Source organism: Oreochromis aureus, linkage group 5, assembly GCF_013358895.1.
Source record: "Oreochromis aureus strain Israel breed Guangdong linkage group 5, ZZ_aureus, whole genome shotgun sequence".
NCBI classification, from domain to species: domain Eukaryota; kingdom Metazoa; phylum Chordata; class Actinopteri; order Cichliformes; family Cichlidae; genus Oreochromis; species Oreochromis aureus.
This window is the reverse complement of record NC_052946.1, coordinates 31918428-31936407: the sequence shown is the minus strand read 5'-3', so window position 1 is coordinate 31936407 and position 17980 is coordinate 31918428. Positions and strand designations below refer to the sequence as shown.

The 17980-nt window shown below is 38.7% G+C and overlaps 1 protein-coding gene across 6 annotated transcripts in view; it reads left to right on the top strand.

Moving 5' to 3' along the window:
• The first annotated feature begins 535 nt into the window (after positions 1 to 535).
• si:dkey-166d12.2 (rap1 GTPase-activating protein 1) overlaps positions 536 to 17980 on the top strand; it is a 108889-nt gene continuing 91444 nt past the window's right edge. For all 6 annotated transcript variants that reach the window (XM_039612056.1, XM_039612054.1, XM_039612055.1 and 3 more), the window contains exon 1: positions 536 to 862. The gene's annotated coding sequence lies outside the window, so the exon portion shown is untranslated. The remainder of the gene's footprint in view (positions 863 to 17980) is intronic.

The following is a 17980-nucleotide window of genomic DNA, read 5'->3' as shown; positions in this document are numbered from 1 at the left end:
GGTCAGCCACAGCACTTTTGCTTCATAGCCACGTGGGATACATAATTTCACGGGCTGAATTCATGTGGCTCCAGGCAGCTTTAAACATCAATTCCCTCACATCAGCAGTGCCTCAGGCACAAAATAAAACATAACACAAACCACTGATGGACACAGATGACAAGAAGGAAGGATGAGGCTCAAAAGTGGTTTTAGTGTAGAAGGAAAATCGTTCCATCAAGCATTTTGAATGAAGTGAGCTGTCTCTGATTTAGTTTTCTCTCAGTTTTTAAGCAAAGACATTGCTTCTCAGGAGACAATTTGAACAGTATTACTCTTTAGGTGAGTATCTAATGAATGGTGTGATTAATTAGCAAATCGTTCACGAATTACTTTTACTTCTGTCCTTTTTTTAAAAAAAAACCCGTCCTTTTGCGGTTTTGCTTGCGCTGCATTCACAGAAGCTAATTACATGCAAAGAATACATGTAGCGCATATAGGGCAAACGTGCGTTCTCCCCAGCTGTTAAAGACTGCATAGTAAGCCGAACCATTATCCAGTGTGCATGGACGGAGGAGTAGAAGGGAGCGTATTGGCGAACGGGGAATGGTCACGTGACAATTACAGCATGTGCGATTTGAAAGGAAGGAAAATAGAGACTTGACCATCAGACGAGGGTCTGAGAGAATCCGTGCACTTCTCTGCGCCGCCTCCTTTCTCTGGCAGCGGAACAGGGACAGCTCTTTTTAAAAGCGCGTCCACACCCGAGCTTTAGTGAGAAATTGCTCGCTTCGCTTCTGCAGAATTACAGCACTGACCGACCTTTTCCACCCCAGAAGTGAGGAAGCGCGTAAAGACTGCCGCCTTATAATTCTCTGTGAAGGTAAGAGAGCATCTACAACTTTTCGGAGCAGCACAATTGATTCTTGTTGCATTGGCTGATCGATTGTTTGTGTTCTCGCGTTGTTCTGCGCCATCGACGCCCGATTAAAAGTCTGGTTTAGACTATTTTTATTTATTTATTTGTTTGTTTTGTGTTGTAGTCATTTAAATGCGTGCTGAGTACTGCATGCGCACCTGACAAAGGGTGATACACATGAAACTGCATCAACAGTGCTGCAAATCGCAGCTTATGCTTATTGATCGCTCGACTTTAGACACTAGGGTTAGTTTCTCTCAGTTCATGCAGGCTTAATTAAACATTTGATGTGTAATCAATTCAGGCTTCGGCAGTAAATTGATAATCTCCATTTCCAAATAGCTTGATTAAACATGGGAATTTGCATGGGAATGCAATTGATTTTAATGCTCTAAAGCTTTTTGATTCAGGTGTGCTGGAAGCCTATTGAACGCAGGGCAGTAGCTCGAGGACTGGGATTGGGCACCCTTTTGCTTACTTTGATGTTCTTTTGTTCTTTTACATTTTTTATAGTAATTTTCAGCACGAGTCACTGGAAAGAAATGATCGATATATTTTTACATATTTTTATTTGCGTTCTTGTTTAGATAATTATCACTGCTGGTGATTTGATTATGCAACAGCCTGCTGGTTACAGAAACGGTGATTCTGTTTAGAAAGTATTTGATTGTAACCTAAAAATGTTCACTAAACCTTACTGAATTTTTAGGGAAACTGCACAGTTCTGTCATCATACTGGGCATCTGAACAAGGGATTAACCAGCTGCTAAAAGGCTGTTGGAGTGCTGGGGAGCTTCTGTGGTGAAATAATGTGATGAAAATCGGTTATTTCATTTAGATATTTGACTGCATGGGCACATGAAAACATAACAACCAATACTTTCTCACCTCAGGACTCCACTTCATATTTTCATCTGCCAACAGCATTAGGCTAAAAATTTAGTAGGTTTCTAGTAGCAGCTTGTGCAAGCTGACAGCATGAAGGAGAATTGATTCCGTTGGTTCAGCATTACTGGAACTACTTCCACAGTCCATCTGGCCGATACGTGTTGTCTGCATCTTAACAATGACCTGCCTGTGATGGAACCTCAGTATTGGGTATCCTGGATTCCCAGCTGGCCACTATCATATATGCATACCTAACCTGATTGCATTCTGAATGGTCAAGTCTATCGCCTTTACTAAGGCTGTTCACCTTCTTGGCAAACTCACATAATAAATAATACAAACTAACTGATGTTGATTTTTATAGATTATGTAATAGAGATGAAAGCTCATTAAATGTGTAGTTTTTTGCTTAACTTTTGCTTTGTTTTATTCAGTTAATGCTCTATGAAGTTCTTCGTCCTTCATTCAAAGAGGTGAAAAGCATACAAAAACTGGATTATTCTGTCCAGAAATGAAGAATAGCTGTGAGGCATTGTGCATGTTCTTTTTTTGTTAGAGCAGGGCTATGAATGAGGAAGTTTGGTGTTCATTTTTCCATCTTAAACTGCATTTCCATTAATTGTGTTTTGACATAATAATCCAAATCATCTTATGCCCTATTCTATCTAGTTTTCACTTTTAATGTTCCAAAAAAAGGGAACAAATACATAGTCCTTTATTTTAAAATGTTAATAACCTATGTGCAGAACTTCTAACTTTCTTTCCGTTACACCCCAGCTTTAATTCAGTTTGATAATCAGTTGATATGTAGATAGGAAATTGAAAAAGCAGTAAACACAGCTTGTGCTGTACTGAAATTGTTGCATTTAGCTGAGCCTTTGCTTTTGCCACTTCCAGACACCTTTCTGATATGCAAATAGTAAAATGCATTGTCCAAAATGTTTCTATATTAGGATATATGCTAAACCAGCTTACATGTTCATAGCTGTTAAACAATGTGGTTTGTTTGTTTGTTGTAGAATAGATTTTCACCCCTGTTGGTGATGTATCATAAATGTTTAATAAGTCCTCAAACCACTGTGAATAAAAGGTTTGCTGCTGCTTGGTTGATGTTGGGAGCTGTGTTTTATTATAGAAACACATTTAAAATAACCTTATACCCAGATGGTGAAGCTGAAAGTAAATACCAGTAATGATGCCAGGTGCAATGAACCATCTTCGTACTGAGTGATGCAATCAGCAGAGTGGATTGATTAGATGGATATTGTTGGAAACCCTTGGAGAATCAAAGCCACTTTTCCCTTAGTCAGATGACAATTTTCACAAGTGGTTGAGTTTTAAAGATGATCTTTTTGGGATGTGAGGGTTAGTCTAAGGCTTGTGTTAGACAACATTCCCAAAATGATAAACAATCTTCTAATGATTAGAGAACCTCAGATGTATCTGGAATATTTCTACCCCCCTTCCCTCTTTTGTCCTAAAAGTATTGATTAAAAACTATACATAATCTGTACAGGCAGACTTGAAACACTTAATTTTAGTCCTTGTTCACTGGCATTTACTGGGTAAACAAAACCAAAAGTTGTACAAATTCAAAGCAAGGCTTTTTTTCTTTTGTGAAAAACAAATGTCTTTATCAGACATAATTCTGCCTTCCTTTTCTTTAGTCTCTCTTTTGTTCTTCCACTTCAGTGTTGCATTGAAAACCCCCTCTATTGACATGGTTTTTACTTAAGTGGCTGTGATAGTGTTTTCAATAATTCTGAAAAGCTTTTACTCGGCAGGTATTCCCCTGCTATTATCGTCAAACCTTTACCATGTTGTTCAGATACGTTCGCTTGCAGTTTTAAATGCGTAGATATGTCTACACATTTAAACTACAAGCAGACTGAATTGCAACCCAGGAAAATTACTTTTACACGACATTATCTTATGTAAATATTCTTTGAATGACCCAGAACTCCATGCACTTGCTTACACTGCAGTTAAGCAAGATGCCATTTATTTCAATAAAGACCATTACTAATATCTCAGGATTAAGCAAATTCAGAAAGATATTACAGTACATATTAACAGTAAACAGTACATATATGCTGAAGGCTCTGCTTCTATATATATTGTTCTATCAAAGTAGAAAACCTGCAGAGCTATTGGACTAACAACACACTTTTCTCTGACAGTGGCAGTGCTCTGTTGTTTAAAAATCACACAGACCAGCAGGTTAAGGATGCAATTAATAAAGATCCAATTTTAAGACTCTGCGAGACCATGACTGGCGCACTGCTGGTCTGATTTTAATGAATAGGGTGGGAAGGGTGCCGGGTGTTATAGACCGGCTGGAGGGGTTCCTTCATTATTCACAAGCGATCCCAAATGCAAGACGTGCCAGAGTGTGGAAGCTATATAATCACACTCGAATCACCTAATCCAAAGCAGCAATGCACAAACAAAATCTTCAGTCTCAGTGACTTTAAGTATTTATTTTATTTCCTGCCACCCCTCTAAAAACAGATGTCTGATTCTGTGTTACTCACTGCCTGATGAAGCTGCTCCATTTGGCTGACTGTTTCTATATGCTCTTCCAAAATAAATACCTTCTAGCAGCAGCCTAATTGTAAGATGTTTAGGGAACATTGGTAAATTGTAGCATCTATCGGCAGCCTGAGTGTGAGGCACTTAGCATAAATATATAAATTACAGCTACAGAAAATAAACTGGGTTACATTCTCCCTCTCTACACAGTGGAGTGCACATTGGTTACTTTCCACGATGCCTAAAAACACATTAAATTTTCAACCTGTTGGAAAGGCAGGAGTGAGATTTGGGCTCAAAAACAAAAAGAATCGCTTGCAGGTATGTCTTAGTTCCCTTCCCTTATAACATAGAGCTAAGAATTAGATCAAAATCAAAGCTTTCGAGAGACGCCGCTTTATATTGTACCCATATTTGCGAGAAACCTGAATAAATTTTGACGGTGAAAGCATTTCTGATGATGATGAAGACACGTCTTTGTCTGTCTTTGTGACTGTTCAATGATTTCTGTGACATGAGAAAAATAGCATAACTAGAGACACTTTATTTTTTTATATTACATCTCAAAAATAAGACAGAATGAAAGAGATAAAGTGTTACTTTATTTCTTGTTTGTTTGATGCAGTTAAAGCACGAAGTGCTGAGTGTTGTTCCTTGAAAATATATGTAGTTTGCCACATGTATTGGGGGCATTAAACACATTATCATGTTAGACACAGCCTGTCAGATGCTGTAACTGTCTTTGAACAAGAGTCTGTTTTTATGACCAACAAATGACCTACCTCCAATCACACATCCAGACACACGCTTGCGCACACATGCTCATGTGCATTTCTGCAGATACACAAGTGTCAATTTGATTCTCAGGTTGATTCATGCTATACTGAATCAGATGAATCTCACAGTTTCCCTCATTCTGTCGGCTGACACTGATTTCCTCAAAGGATCGGAAGATGAAAGGAAAATTTAAGTATGTAAAGCCTATAAACCATAGATGAAAGACAAGTGGAATGGGAGGGGAGAAAGAATTATGGCTTGGAGGTAAACTTGCAGTACTATAAATTGTAAATGTGTCAAGTGACATTACATGACATGGCAAGTACAAGCATGGCATGCTTAGTTTGTTTTTGCATTTCGGTAAGACCATCATCTCTGCATCCATTTTTGCAGGAAGATGAACATATAGTGAACAATAGCACGACAAAATGCCGTTGAAGTTATCCCACTGATCCCTGGAACGAGCTCCCGCTGTACTGAAGAGGCACAGATGGTGAAATCTTGACTGAGAACACAGTACTAAAAGCTAGCTAGTCTATGCCACATTTTTTGCTGCAAGGTAAAGCAAAATCAACAGTTTATATATGAAAAATCCATTTCACGTCTCTTCAAAGACACAAGCTACATAAGGGAGCAAAAAGCTAACATCAGGCTAACCCTTTGAGCTAGATTTAATCCTAGATTAAGGGCTGTTGTGGAACTGTAGTTTATTCCCATATCACAGCTGTGCTCATATTTACTATAATGACTTTATCACACATTAGTTTGCGCTATTTTATCATCAGTTTTACCAACGGCATTAATTAGATAAAAGCTTTAAGCAACAGCAATAATATAGCTAGTTTGTCTCATTTATTTGCCAGTAAGAAAGTGGACTATGACTGTATTGTTACCAAGCAAACATTTTCTTGAACACTAGCTTGTTGGACACTTATGTACGACGTGAAATGTATAAAAGATGGAGGCAACTCCTCAGTTTGAAAATTGAAGCAAATGCTTTAAACTTGCATTCTTTAATGGCCAGCAGGGGGTGACTCTGATTGTAAAAAGACTTGGTATTGGATAAAGGTTTATGACCCTCATCGCTCTCATTGTGTGACCTCAGTAAGGACTCAGTCACACTAGTGTGATCAGGAAAGCCCTTAACTGGCAAGTAATTGCTGTCTCTCTAGGACTGATGGAAAAAGTTGTGATCACCTAGAGGTTGAGCATGCAGAATCCTCAAACTCTGGGTGACCTTTTTTGGAGGTAACCTATCAAACTGCAACTACTCTCAGACTGGTGAAGGTTAAAGGAAGAAATAAATGCAGACAGATTGCCAACACGCTGCAATCAGGCAGTCAGTCTATGCCAATGACCACAACTCATCTGGTCCATCATATGGTAAAATCTACTTTTGGCTGTTCCTTTTGGCCGCAGTGGGTAGGTCCTCATGTATGATTCAGCAGATTTCCACACAACTCCCCAGGGGATTTGTGTCCCCAGCTAGTTTTAACCCTCGAACCACCATCCTTGCAGTTGTTAAGTAAATGTGTAAACCAGTACCCTGCAGAAATACCTGCTATATCAGACATCAAACACAAAGTCAAGTTCCTGAGGTTTCTAGGTAGCAAATTTACAGCAAATTGTGTTAAACTGAATGCAGAAAAGCATGTCTTATTTTGCACCTGGTATGTGTGTGAGTTGCTGCTTGGAGTTTTTTACTTGCTTGATTTGAGGGGGGAGATGTTATCCGAAGAGGTGCATAATTGGCACTGGTGGATGGCTTAAAGCTGTGAGCGCTGTGCCAACACTTTTGCCCTGAGTAAACAGCGTACTGTCACTCTTTACTCAGTCCTCAGTGAATATTTAGAGCCCTACAAATCTGCTCTGCAATAATACTGGTGTTTTTTGAAACAGAGCAGGACTGAACTGAACTTATCGCAGCACTGAAATACAAGAGGGAGCAGGGGAATCCTGATGCAAGGTGCATCTTATTTTCCAGTGTTTCACACTTTTAGTCTCTTTTGTACACCCCCTTCCCTCTTTTCTCAGCAGTGTGCAAACACAGAAAAAGATTCATGTTTCTACCTTTGTTTTAGAAGATGTTAGCGTTACTTGAATTCATACGCTTAGTGTTCCCAGTCTCATGCTTTCACCTTTAGACACTAGCAGTCAAATGCTACAATACAAATGATTTAGCATTACCAGAATTAAATCCCTCCATCCACTGAGCGTTATTTGACCAGCTGTACCACTTCAATATTTTATAAGAAATAATATCAAAACACCACAAAATGCTGTCTGTTCAAAGAAACAATTATTAAATGTTACACTACAGTAATTCCTAAGAAAATGGTCTGCTTTGATGACAATTTCTTCTTCCCTGCAGACTGTCATCTGCTGCACATTACCCTTTAAAAAAAATCTGCATCTGTAAATCTCCCACAGGGAAGAAAGCATTTTGTTCCATTTACAGGTGACTTTAGAATTTGAGAGTTAAAAAATATGCAAAACGGAACGGTTCTGGCTCCGTTCCTCTTCACCATCTACACTGCAGACTTCTCCCACAACTCCATCCAGTGCTTCCTGCAGAAGTTCTCTGATGACTCTGCAATAGTTGGCCTCATCACTGATGGGGACAACAAGGAGTACAGAGGACTGACTCAAGACTTTGTGGACTGGTGCCAGCTGAACTACCTCCAGATCAATGCCAGTAAAACCAAGGAGCTGGTGGTAGACTTCCGCAGGCACAAACATCCTCCACCGCAACCACTGAACATCCAAGGTATGGACATTGAGGCTGTGGACAGCTACAGGTACCTTGGTGTTCATCTGAACAACAAACTGGACTGGACTCATAACTCAGACGCCCTCTACAGGAAAGGGCAGAGCAGGCTGTACCTGTTGCGGAGACTCAGGTCGTTTGGAGTGGAGGGCCCACTCCTGAAGACCTTCTATGACTCTGTGGTGGCCTCAGCCATCTTTTACGGTGTGGTCTGCTGGGGTGGCAGCATCTCTGCTGGGGACAGGAAGAGACTGAACAGGCTGATCCGAAGGGCCAGCTCTGTTCTAGGATGCCCTCTGGACCCAGTGGAGGTGGTGAGTGACAGGAGAATGGCGGCTAAGCTGTCATCCCTGATGGACAACATCTCCCACCCCATGCATGAGACTGTGACAGCACTGAGCAGCTCCTTCAGTGGGAGACTGCGGCACCCACGGTGTGGGACGGAGAGATTTCGCAGGTCTTTCCTCCCCACTGCTGTCAGACTCCACAATAAAGACTTTAACTGATCAAACACACACATGTGCAATAACACTAAGTGCAATAATCTTCCTGGCATCGTTGTATTTTTTACTCAGTTGTATATAGCATTTGTATTCTATTTTTATCTTATTGTATATTTTATTCTATTTTATTCTACTGTATATAGTATTTTATTCTATTCTGTACAGTTGTGTACTGTATTTATTCTTTTATTTTATTCTAATTTTTGCTTCATAACTTTTGCACTGTCCACTTCCTGCTGTGACAAAACAAATTTCCCACATGTGGGACTAATAAAGGTTATCTTATCTTATCTTAACTTAAAAATGACTCGGCTTTGTAATGTATTTTCAGCATCATGGACTGCAAGTTGTAACTGTTAATGATGCAGTGAATGACAATCAGGTTAAGATCTTTTCACTCAGGAGGCTGGCTGCTCCTCTCTATCGGCCCATCACAGCAAATGTGCAATCAGTTGCAAAGCCAACAAACTGTGTGCATAACATTTCTGCAAAGATTTTTTTTAATTGCAAGAGCTTCTAACTTCACAAAGTGAGACAGCAGCCCTGGTGCATAACTCCAATTCAGTTTCACACGATTCATTAACACACAGATGGCTTTGGATCTGACATTATCTGTTAATAATGCTTTGTCTTCGTCTACACATCGTACACGTCATCTGTTACACACAAACTTCAGGTTTATACAGTAGAATCATTTGTAACAAAGCAACTCTCTGGATAAATCTTGTGCTCCACCCAAGTCTCAGTTCTCAGGAGTATTAAAGGCTACGTTCACACTGCAGGCGAAAGCGCATCGAATCCGATTTTTTCGCCCCTATGCGACCCGTATCCGATCTTGGTATGACAGTGTGAACGGCACAAATCCGATATTTTCAAATCCGATCTGGGTCACTTTCGTATGTGGTACTGAATCCGATACGTATCCGATGTTTTAGAAAGCGACTGCTGTGTGAACGGTCATGTCGCATTAAATCCGTCTTTTACGTCACTGACACAAGACAGACGCCAATTATCAGCGCCGGAGAAGCGCCCGAGAAGACATCGCGAACGATTTCCTACCATCCGGTGAAACTGTTGGGAAGACAACGTTGGAGAAATGTGAACATTTTATTTTTACTGTATTTTCTGCAGATTCTGACAGAAATCTGCAACTATCCTTTGAAGCACCGCTCCTCTAAAACAGCAAAAAGGATCATTATTAGGTCATCTACACTGAAAAAAGAAAATAGGTGAACCAACTTAATTGAATTATTTCAATTGGTAACACCTAATTTAATTAAGTTCTTTGAAATGAAGTTAATACATTAGATAAATCAGTTGTGTTACTCTAATGTATTAACTTCATTTCAAAGAACTTAATTAAATTAGGTGTTACCAATTGAAATAATTCAATTAAGTTGGTTCACCTATTTTCTTTTTTCAGTGTACATTATTATGTAAATAACAAAATAACTTAAAGCAAAAATCTGGAAACATAAAGTCCGAAGTCTTTATATTAAGGGCAATCAGTCAAACAATATTGTTTGCTCTGGGTCTAAACAGAGCGAGTTGTGTGTGACATCTTCTTTTGCGCATGCGGGCCGCTTTGAGCGTTCACACTGGAGAGCGTTTGATGTCGCATTTTATGTGTAGTGTGAACAAGCAGACAAAAAAATCGGATTTGATCAAAAAATCGGAATTGAGCATTAAGACCTGCAGTGTGAACGTAGCCTTAGATCACTTTAGATCTGACCCAGTCTATGGTTGAGAGAGTCGCAACCATTGCAGATTCTGCGAGTCCACTCTTGGCTGGCAACGGACGGCAACAGATTTGTGATTTATCACAATTAATCGCAGTATTATTGCAAACAGATTGAATGTAACTGCCAACTTGACCCATTTAAACTAAAAAGTTATACAAAGTTGTAGTGGCGAATTTCTGTCTCAAGCTTTGAAAAAATAATTCTTCCACTTCTTAATGTGAGCTGTTCAGATTTATTTCTGACTCGTACATACAAACAAATGATGTCACGGTCAAAAAACTATTTGCTGCTTCAGCGCACATTTCCATTGCCGTCCTGGCTCATTCTAACCTGCTACCACACATGCGCTGTAATGTTTTCTTACCCGACACAAACGCACAGCATTTATTCTCTAACAACATATTATACAAAATCAAACATGTAACATAATAACTGAAACAGTATCAAAAATATTTGTCTATAGATTGGCTCTAAGAAAGTTGACTCTGTATTGTTGCTCTTTTATCTCTATTCTATGGCCGTTTTGATAGACCAAAGTTGGTTTGAAGATGGCACCTGATTGGTCAGTGGTCTCAGACCTGAAACAACTTGAAAAGAGATGTTGCAAGTTGATCATAGTTTCGGTCAGGCAGCGGTCTCCAATCATCATTTTCCTTAGTGTAAATGTAACCTAAACAATTTCACGATTCCTTTTGGTGCTCAATCTCTAGTTTTTAATATTATTGACTAAAACATGAAACTCATTAATAATCACAAGTTAGTTATTTATACAGTCTATGGTGTAGGTCTACACATTGCTGCCCAACTGCTTTCTATCATGTTGACTGACATTTGTTTTTTGTGTACACAATGTTGTTCATTCATTTTCTGCTCTTCATCTGCAGTAATTTCGTTTAGTGGGCTTACAGATGAGAAAGACAAATAACCTTTGGAATATAATTTATTTTCTTATATTCTGCAAATAACCCATTAAAATAATAATCAGAATTCCCAGCAAAAAAACATCTCACTAATGCCCACTCACTGCCTTGAACTTCCTTGCCGCCAGTTCTGCGTCACAGTTTCTGAACACCAGTAGCTCTCGGGCTCTGTTAGTTGTAAGCCATGTGTGTCCCTACCTCTTTCTGTATCCCGAGTAACATCTGTGGCTCTGGGCTTTACTTCCATGGGAGCAGTAACTGTCACAGCTTTTAGTCTACTGGGCTGCAAGAGGACTTTTGCACCAGGTGGAAATTTGTTGTTACCGGTTGTTACCGATTTCCCCCCCCCATTTCTTAAACACGGTGCCCCTAGTTTGTCATAATTCATTTAATGAAACAGCTTTATTCTTGTGATGTTTCAGGATGAATGAGTCAAGTTTAAGATGCTCATCCCTCTCCTGTATCCAAAGTACAGTACATCTGAATATCAAATACTGACGCAGTGAACCTTTTAGATTTCACCTAGACTAGTTGTTGGAAAATATTTCAAGGTGGTGTATTTGCTTTATTCTTTCCAGCCTTTCTAACCTCTTTGAAAACATAAGAAGATGTGAATTCCAGGTTGCGTGCAAAATTCCTTGAATCTCCAACAAGTAATAACAACTCAATGACCAAACTTAAAGCCCAAAGCAGCAGTTGTTGCTTTTCCGAATGGATATATAAAACTGCCTCAAGAATGTATTTAGCTTGCTCTTCCTAATGGAAAAAAATTTTGGTCTTACGCACTCCTGAAACCAATTCACAGAACAAAGGTTATTTTCCATACAGTATAACACTCATTTTTTACAGTATGTATATCACATAATGTGGTTGGGTGTAGTTTTTCACGTGTAGTTTTTCAAATTAAAAGTGACACCTTGTTGAAACATGTTGGCTGCGGCACTGCACTGAAACTTTGAAGGGAAACCTTCTCTATTGTTGCTTCGTGTCACACTTCTCGCAGTTTCACTACTTTTTGTTGACAAGTTCGTCACATCCATTCAAAGTACAATTGCAGCAGTATGCTGGCAACCAAATCAATCACAAAGACAGAATATATGCTTTTCCCTAGCAACAGGTGGTTGCCAGATGGCCACTGACCAGTCTCTAAGCCTCTGTGATTGGAGTGTTATTCACTTGATGCCACATTGTCACGCATCCAAAATAGCAGACACATTATTGTAACATGGTTATTGGTCTGTGTAAATGTGTCAATATAATGTTTGCTACATACTTTGAAGCACCTTGAGGAGATGGCGATTGTGATTTGGCACTAGATAAATGAAACTGAATTAAATTGAACTGGACCCTCCAGGAAACCCTTGTTGGTGCATTTAAGACTCTACTTGCATACTCACTTTGTGCCATAATTTTTTGGATAATCAAGTGCTATAGATGATATCTTGTTCCACAACATTAGAATAAAAATATAAATCTGTGCACATCTCTCAAGCTGGTAGAAGAGTGACAGGAGCTCTATGTAAGTGCATGAGGTCTTGTTTGATGTCTGTAGTGTGCAACTTCTCTGCCCTACTTTTTGGTGTGTAATGTGCCTTTGTGTAGAGCAGCATGTAGTGGATAACATTTATAGCACTTGAAATTGGCTGATTCACTGGATAGGAGACTATATGCTGAACTAGTGGAAAAACCAAATATATAACCTTTGGGTAGACTGCAGGATTTTTAGCTGAGTAGAAAGGTGAGTGGAAAGAGGAACCGTGTCAGGTGACACTACTGGTTGGGAAAGCAGGTAGATGAGAGCAACACTGTCTGAAACTGCAGCTGTGACTGAGCTGGAAGGGCACTTCTGAGAATGCGTCCTCTGCTAATCACGTATTTTTAAACAAGGTAATGGTGTTCCACTCCAACATTTACTGGGTTTTTAAAATTTTCCTCATAAGCAAATTAGTTTCATGCCAGTATGAATCAAGGAAAATGAAGAGAATATCTAAAGCTGAGAGAGCCTCTAAAAATGCCCTCTATTCTCCATAATTACAGACACCTACATGTAATTGCCCTTAATGAGGTGTCTGAGTGTGATGCTGGTATATTAGCTGTCTGTGGAGCTCTGTCAAAGACTCAAGTTCAGTGTCATCACAAACCATAGACAGCCGCTTCTCTAAAGCTAATAACTTGATTTGCTCTCATTTTCACATTGAAGCCTGATATAGTAACATTTGTATAGTTATTTTTCACTTAGTTAACTTATGCCATTATTGATAAACAGTACAGATAAAACAGATGAGACAAACCTACCTTAATGCTTAGCAGTACAGTCCATATTTACCTGGTCAAGAAACTCCTTGTACTCTTTTGATTCTAGAACTGTAAAATATAGAGTCTTTGTGGGATTTTATAATAGAAACCTTGTTTAGTATTCCGTATTGCTATCACAGATCCCATTTCATGTTGCTGCTTTATAACCAGCTAGAAGTGCTGTAGCACTCTGATCATTCACCTCTTGTCTGCACATGTAATGGATGCCAACCAGTGAACTTTGCACTTCCCCCAAGACCAGTCTGAGATAAGCATCTGGAAGGACTCTGTTCGTTTTTCCTTGAGCCACTGATTTGTTCTTTGATTGCCTTTGCCGCTGTACTTCCATTAGCATCCAGGTGTCATCCGCACCCCTGCAGAGGCAGGTGATGTTATCAAAACGTCCTCCACTTACACTTTTGATATTATAAAGTATGTTATCACGCTTTCACATTTTTCTGCAAGCACAACAAAACCCTGTGGCTTTACATTCTCTGCTGGAAAATTACTGAGAGTAAGTTTCATCCTGAATTACAGGCAGCCAAGTCATCCCCCTCTCTGTCCTCGTGAGAAGCATCAGCCCCGATGCACTGAGAGATAGCCAGATTTAAATGATGTCAGATGGTGTGTTTAGAGCTTTAGAGGAGCAGTGCTCAGCACCAGCGGAACAGGAGCAGCAGCAATTCATTAATAAAATGGGCAAAAAGTGGAGTCCATTTAACCTGCTGAGATCATCTATATGCACATCTCATCCAATAAAAAATGTGTTTTATGCTTTCATATTTCCCATTATAATATAATGCAGCTTTAGTTACTTTATGGGATATGATAACTTTACAGGAAAAGCAAACAGAATTTAGCTGCCTGGAACCCCCGTTTAAATAACTGCAATTTGCTTTGTGACCTGATCAACCTGGGTATTGATCCATGTTTGCTGGTTTTTCAAACATGTTAATGATGCTCATGCTCTGGAAGCCCAGCGGCTTGGAAAATGAGAACAGCTGAGCGTCATCTAGTTTTAAAAGCTGGCACTCTGGTGTTCCTGCACTCACCATTCCGATATGGCAACTGAGGAGGAAATTTTTGCTGCCAAGAGCAGCACCTTTTCGATGCCAGGAAAATGAATGACCAAAAAAATTAATTAATTTTAGACTTTGGTAACCATTTCCTGGAATTGGTGTTTCACCTTCCTCGGAAGAAAAGACTAGCTGGCCCATAAAGTCAGCATATTTTTAAGTAAAAGCTATTATAATGACCCGCACATGGTGGATTAGGACAGGTGAACATGTGATCATGTCAAGTGTCGTAGATGGAGAATATTGGAAATATTGGAGTTATTTTTCCAACTTAATTATTTGTTGTCTTTATTTAAAATATAATTGTATCTTGTCTGTACATTTTTAATACCAGCAGATTGAATAAAGGCTTGTCAAGAGCCATTATTAAATGAAGAGCAGAGGATACCAGCAAACATGCACTAGAGACTCTCCACTGAGCTGACATTATTGCACATAATTATACAAATTACACAGTACTTGTCTGAAAAATGTCCCTTTATGATATTTTTAACTGTTGTCTTTGCATAAATGGAACATGCATGCATGACTGGACCGGCTACCAAAACATAAGACTGAGAATCTTGAACTAGAGCACAAACAGAGGGACTTTATTCTCTGCAGTTTGCTGCTGCACAATATTTATCTTCAAACTGTTATTTTGGTCTCTTAGGAGTCAGCCAGAAAATCAAGCTCAAAGTGAAGTTAAAGTTTTTCTTGAAACAAATATTAACAGTTTAGATCAATAATAATATTTAGACATAACTGCAAGATTACATTTTGCATCTTTTTACTAATAATTTTTCATGTTGGACATTGTAAACAATAAAAATTGTGTTTCCAAATTGTAATAATGACATCAGTTACAGTATGTTTCACACATCTCTCTAAGCAGCCATGTTTACTGCAATTTAAAACGTTTACAATGATAAATTATTGTAAAGTAGTTGAAATACAGAAAAACAGAAGGAACTATAAAACAACAAGCATTTGCAGACTGGGGTTTGTGCTGCGGTGGAGGATGACACATTCCTTGTCATCTATATTTGTGAAAACTGCAAAAATGCAGTCTCGGCTGGAGTTGTTTCAGAAATAACCTAGGATTTTTAAATTAATTACTTTATTTTTTATTTTTTTAATACCATAAAAACTATTGTTATTATTATTATTATTATTATTATTATTATTAGCAGTAATAATAGTAGTAGTAGTAGTAGTAATAATAGTAGAAGTAATTGTAATATCATTAGCATTATTGCAACTTTGATTACATCAAATGATGATTGTCTTAATACACTTAAACAATCTGAAGTCAGTTTCTTCATGACAGCAACAAGGGAAGTCGACAATAAGTAAAAACAAAATTTTAAGATGGTTGTCGTAACCTGAGGGAAATACAAAAAGCTGTCAACAATGGAGTGATATGTTTTGACCTTAAAGTAATTGAGGTGGACATGAAGCAACACTTGGGAATTGTGTTTCAGGCTATTATCCGCCAACTTCTAAGAAAAATATCTGGTTTTCAAAGAGCTAAATATTCCACTTTGTTTACCATGTTGTCATCATGACAACAAACAAATGTCATCACATTTTCATTCTTATGACATTTTTAAATTTACTTGTTATAGCAGTATTGTTTTTCATGGCATTTCCCCCAGCTAGTTAAACACTTGTCATTGTAGTACAGAGGTGGTATCAAAGCTATTCATTGAATACACAGGCCTTTGATGCTCCGGGGTGATGCTGAAGAAGCGAACAATACATGCTTGAGTGACGAAACCCAAATAACTGAAATATGATGGAAATCTTTTAGAGCTGAAGAGAGTCTGGTGGTAATTTTCAACAGCTAGACATTCTTGATTTAACAGTGATTGATCCGCTCCTTTATCCTGAGAGTTTTTCCATCGATCTGGCAGGCTTTCTGTACTTCAGTTCTCTGCAGCATACCTTATATGCAAAGAAGAAATGGTTTCTTTTGCTGGGGTTCTGTGGGGGTTGAGAAAGGTTAACGGTTGACTGTTGAAAGGTCAGGAAGCAGAAACGAGTTTAGTGATAAGAGTCATCGTGCTCTGAGGGGTTGACGGGCATCGTTGGTGGCACGAACCTTCCCATTACTCATACAGCACATAAACCTTGGTTCTGTCACCTCTGGTGTGACGTGACATTCACCTTCAGCTCCACACACACACACACACACACACACACACACACACACACACACACACACACACACACACACACACACACACACACCAAGGAAAAAAAAAACGTATAATAATATATTATTAGTATTACATTTTAGAAAACAAATGCAAATATTAACCCTATTGACTTCATAATAAAGTGAATAAAGCCAGTTAAAAGGGCTCTTCAATTAAAAAGCGAACTTCCTAAATAGATCAGTCATAATTTTGCTGCATCAGTTATGCAAGCTATGCCAAATGTGTTTTTTTTTAAATACACACCAGAAAGTGAAGCAAAAATGAAACAAATCAGCAGACGAAAACTCAAAACCACCACTCACTCTACAAGCAATCTTTTCAACTTGTATTTTTCTGTAATTTTTCACATAAGTTCAGAAATTTGGCTGTAATAAGCAGTTCATACATTTTACATGTGCCAAATGGAACACTTGGAACAAAATCACACAAAGATAAGTAAATAAAAGAAACAAAGAATGAGAGAAAGTCAATTTCAGCTGCCGCCTTACTCACAAGAGGTCACCACAGCACATAGCGCCACATATTTGATTTGGCCGCTTTTTTTTTTTAATGCCGCAGTTGTGACATTGTTAGGTGAATGTGTAAACTACTACACTATGGCACCACTAAAGGGTTGACAAAGAAAACTCTAAAGGTGCAGATAAAGTTGATAAAAGTAGAATTATTTTATTCTGAAAGCACCTTGTAATACATAATAATTTATTGAAGTAGCACTCCACCTTGCCTTTAACAGGGAGTGTTAATGTCAGAAGAAATTAACATTTTTATCAAAAATAATATTATTCTTGTCACGGTTCAGGGAAAAAGAGCAGCGGCACAACATCAAATAGAAAGGGCCACTTCTTTAATGAATAATTGTTTTAAGCGGCCATCTAGTAAAGACAACAAGATGAGCTATGTCAGGGTCTCTCTGATTCAGTTTAGCAGGTGATTGATCAATTGCTTTCAGGTGATTAATCTTAACACACCTTTGTTGGGGAAAAGAGAACGAATGGGTAGAAATAGTTTTATCACTCACAAAAAGGAGAAAAATTGTAACTAAAGACATGGTATTTACCACTCGGACATGTTTTAGCCATCAGAGAGCACAGGAGTGTTTGGTGTCTGTATTTAGCAGTTGAACTTCACCGTCCCTTCTTCCACTTTCTTGATGTTTCAAAAAATGTCTAGAAATTGTGTCATTGTGTTCTGGGCTGTCATGAAGTCATGTCTTCAAACCTTTGGAGCATTTTGCCTTCTGACTGTTTAGAACCTCCAATGTTGTGGCCTGACCGTGCGTTTGTAGTAAGTAAGTAGCAAAGCAACAGCAGGTAAGTGGGCAGTGCAGCTGGTCTGCCTGTCTGTGGTAGCAAATGGGTTGAATTGTAATTACAGATGCATG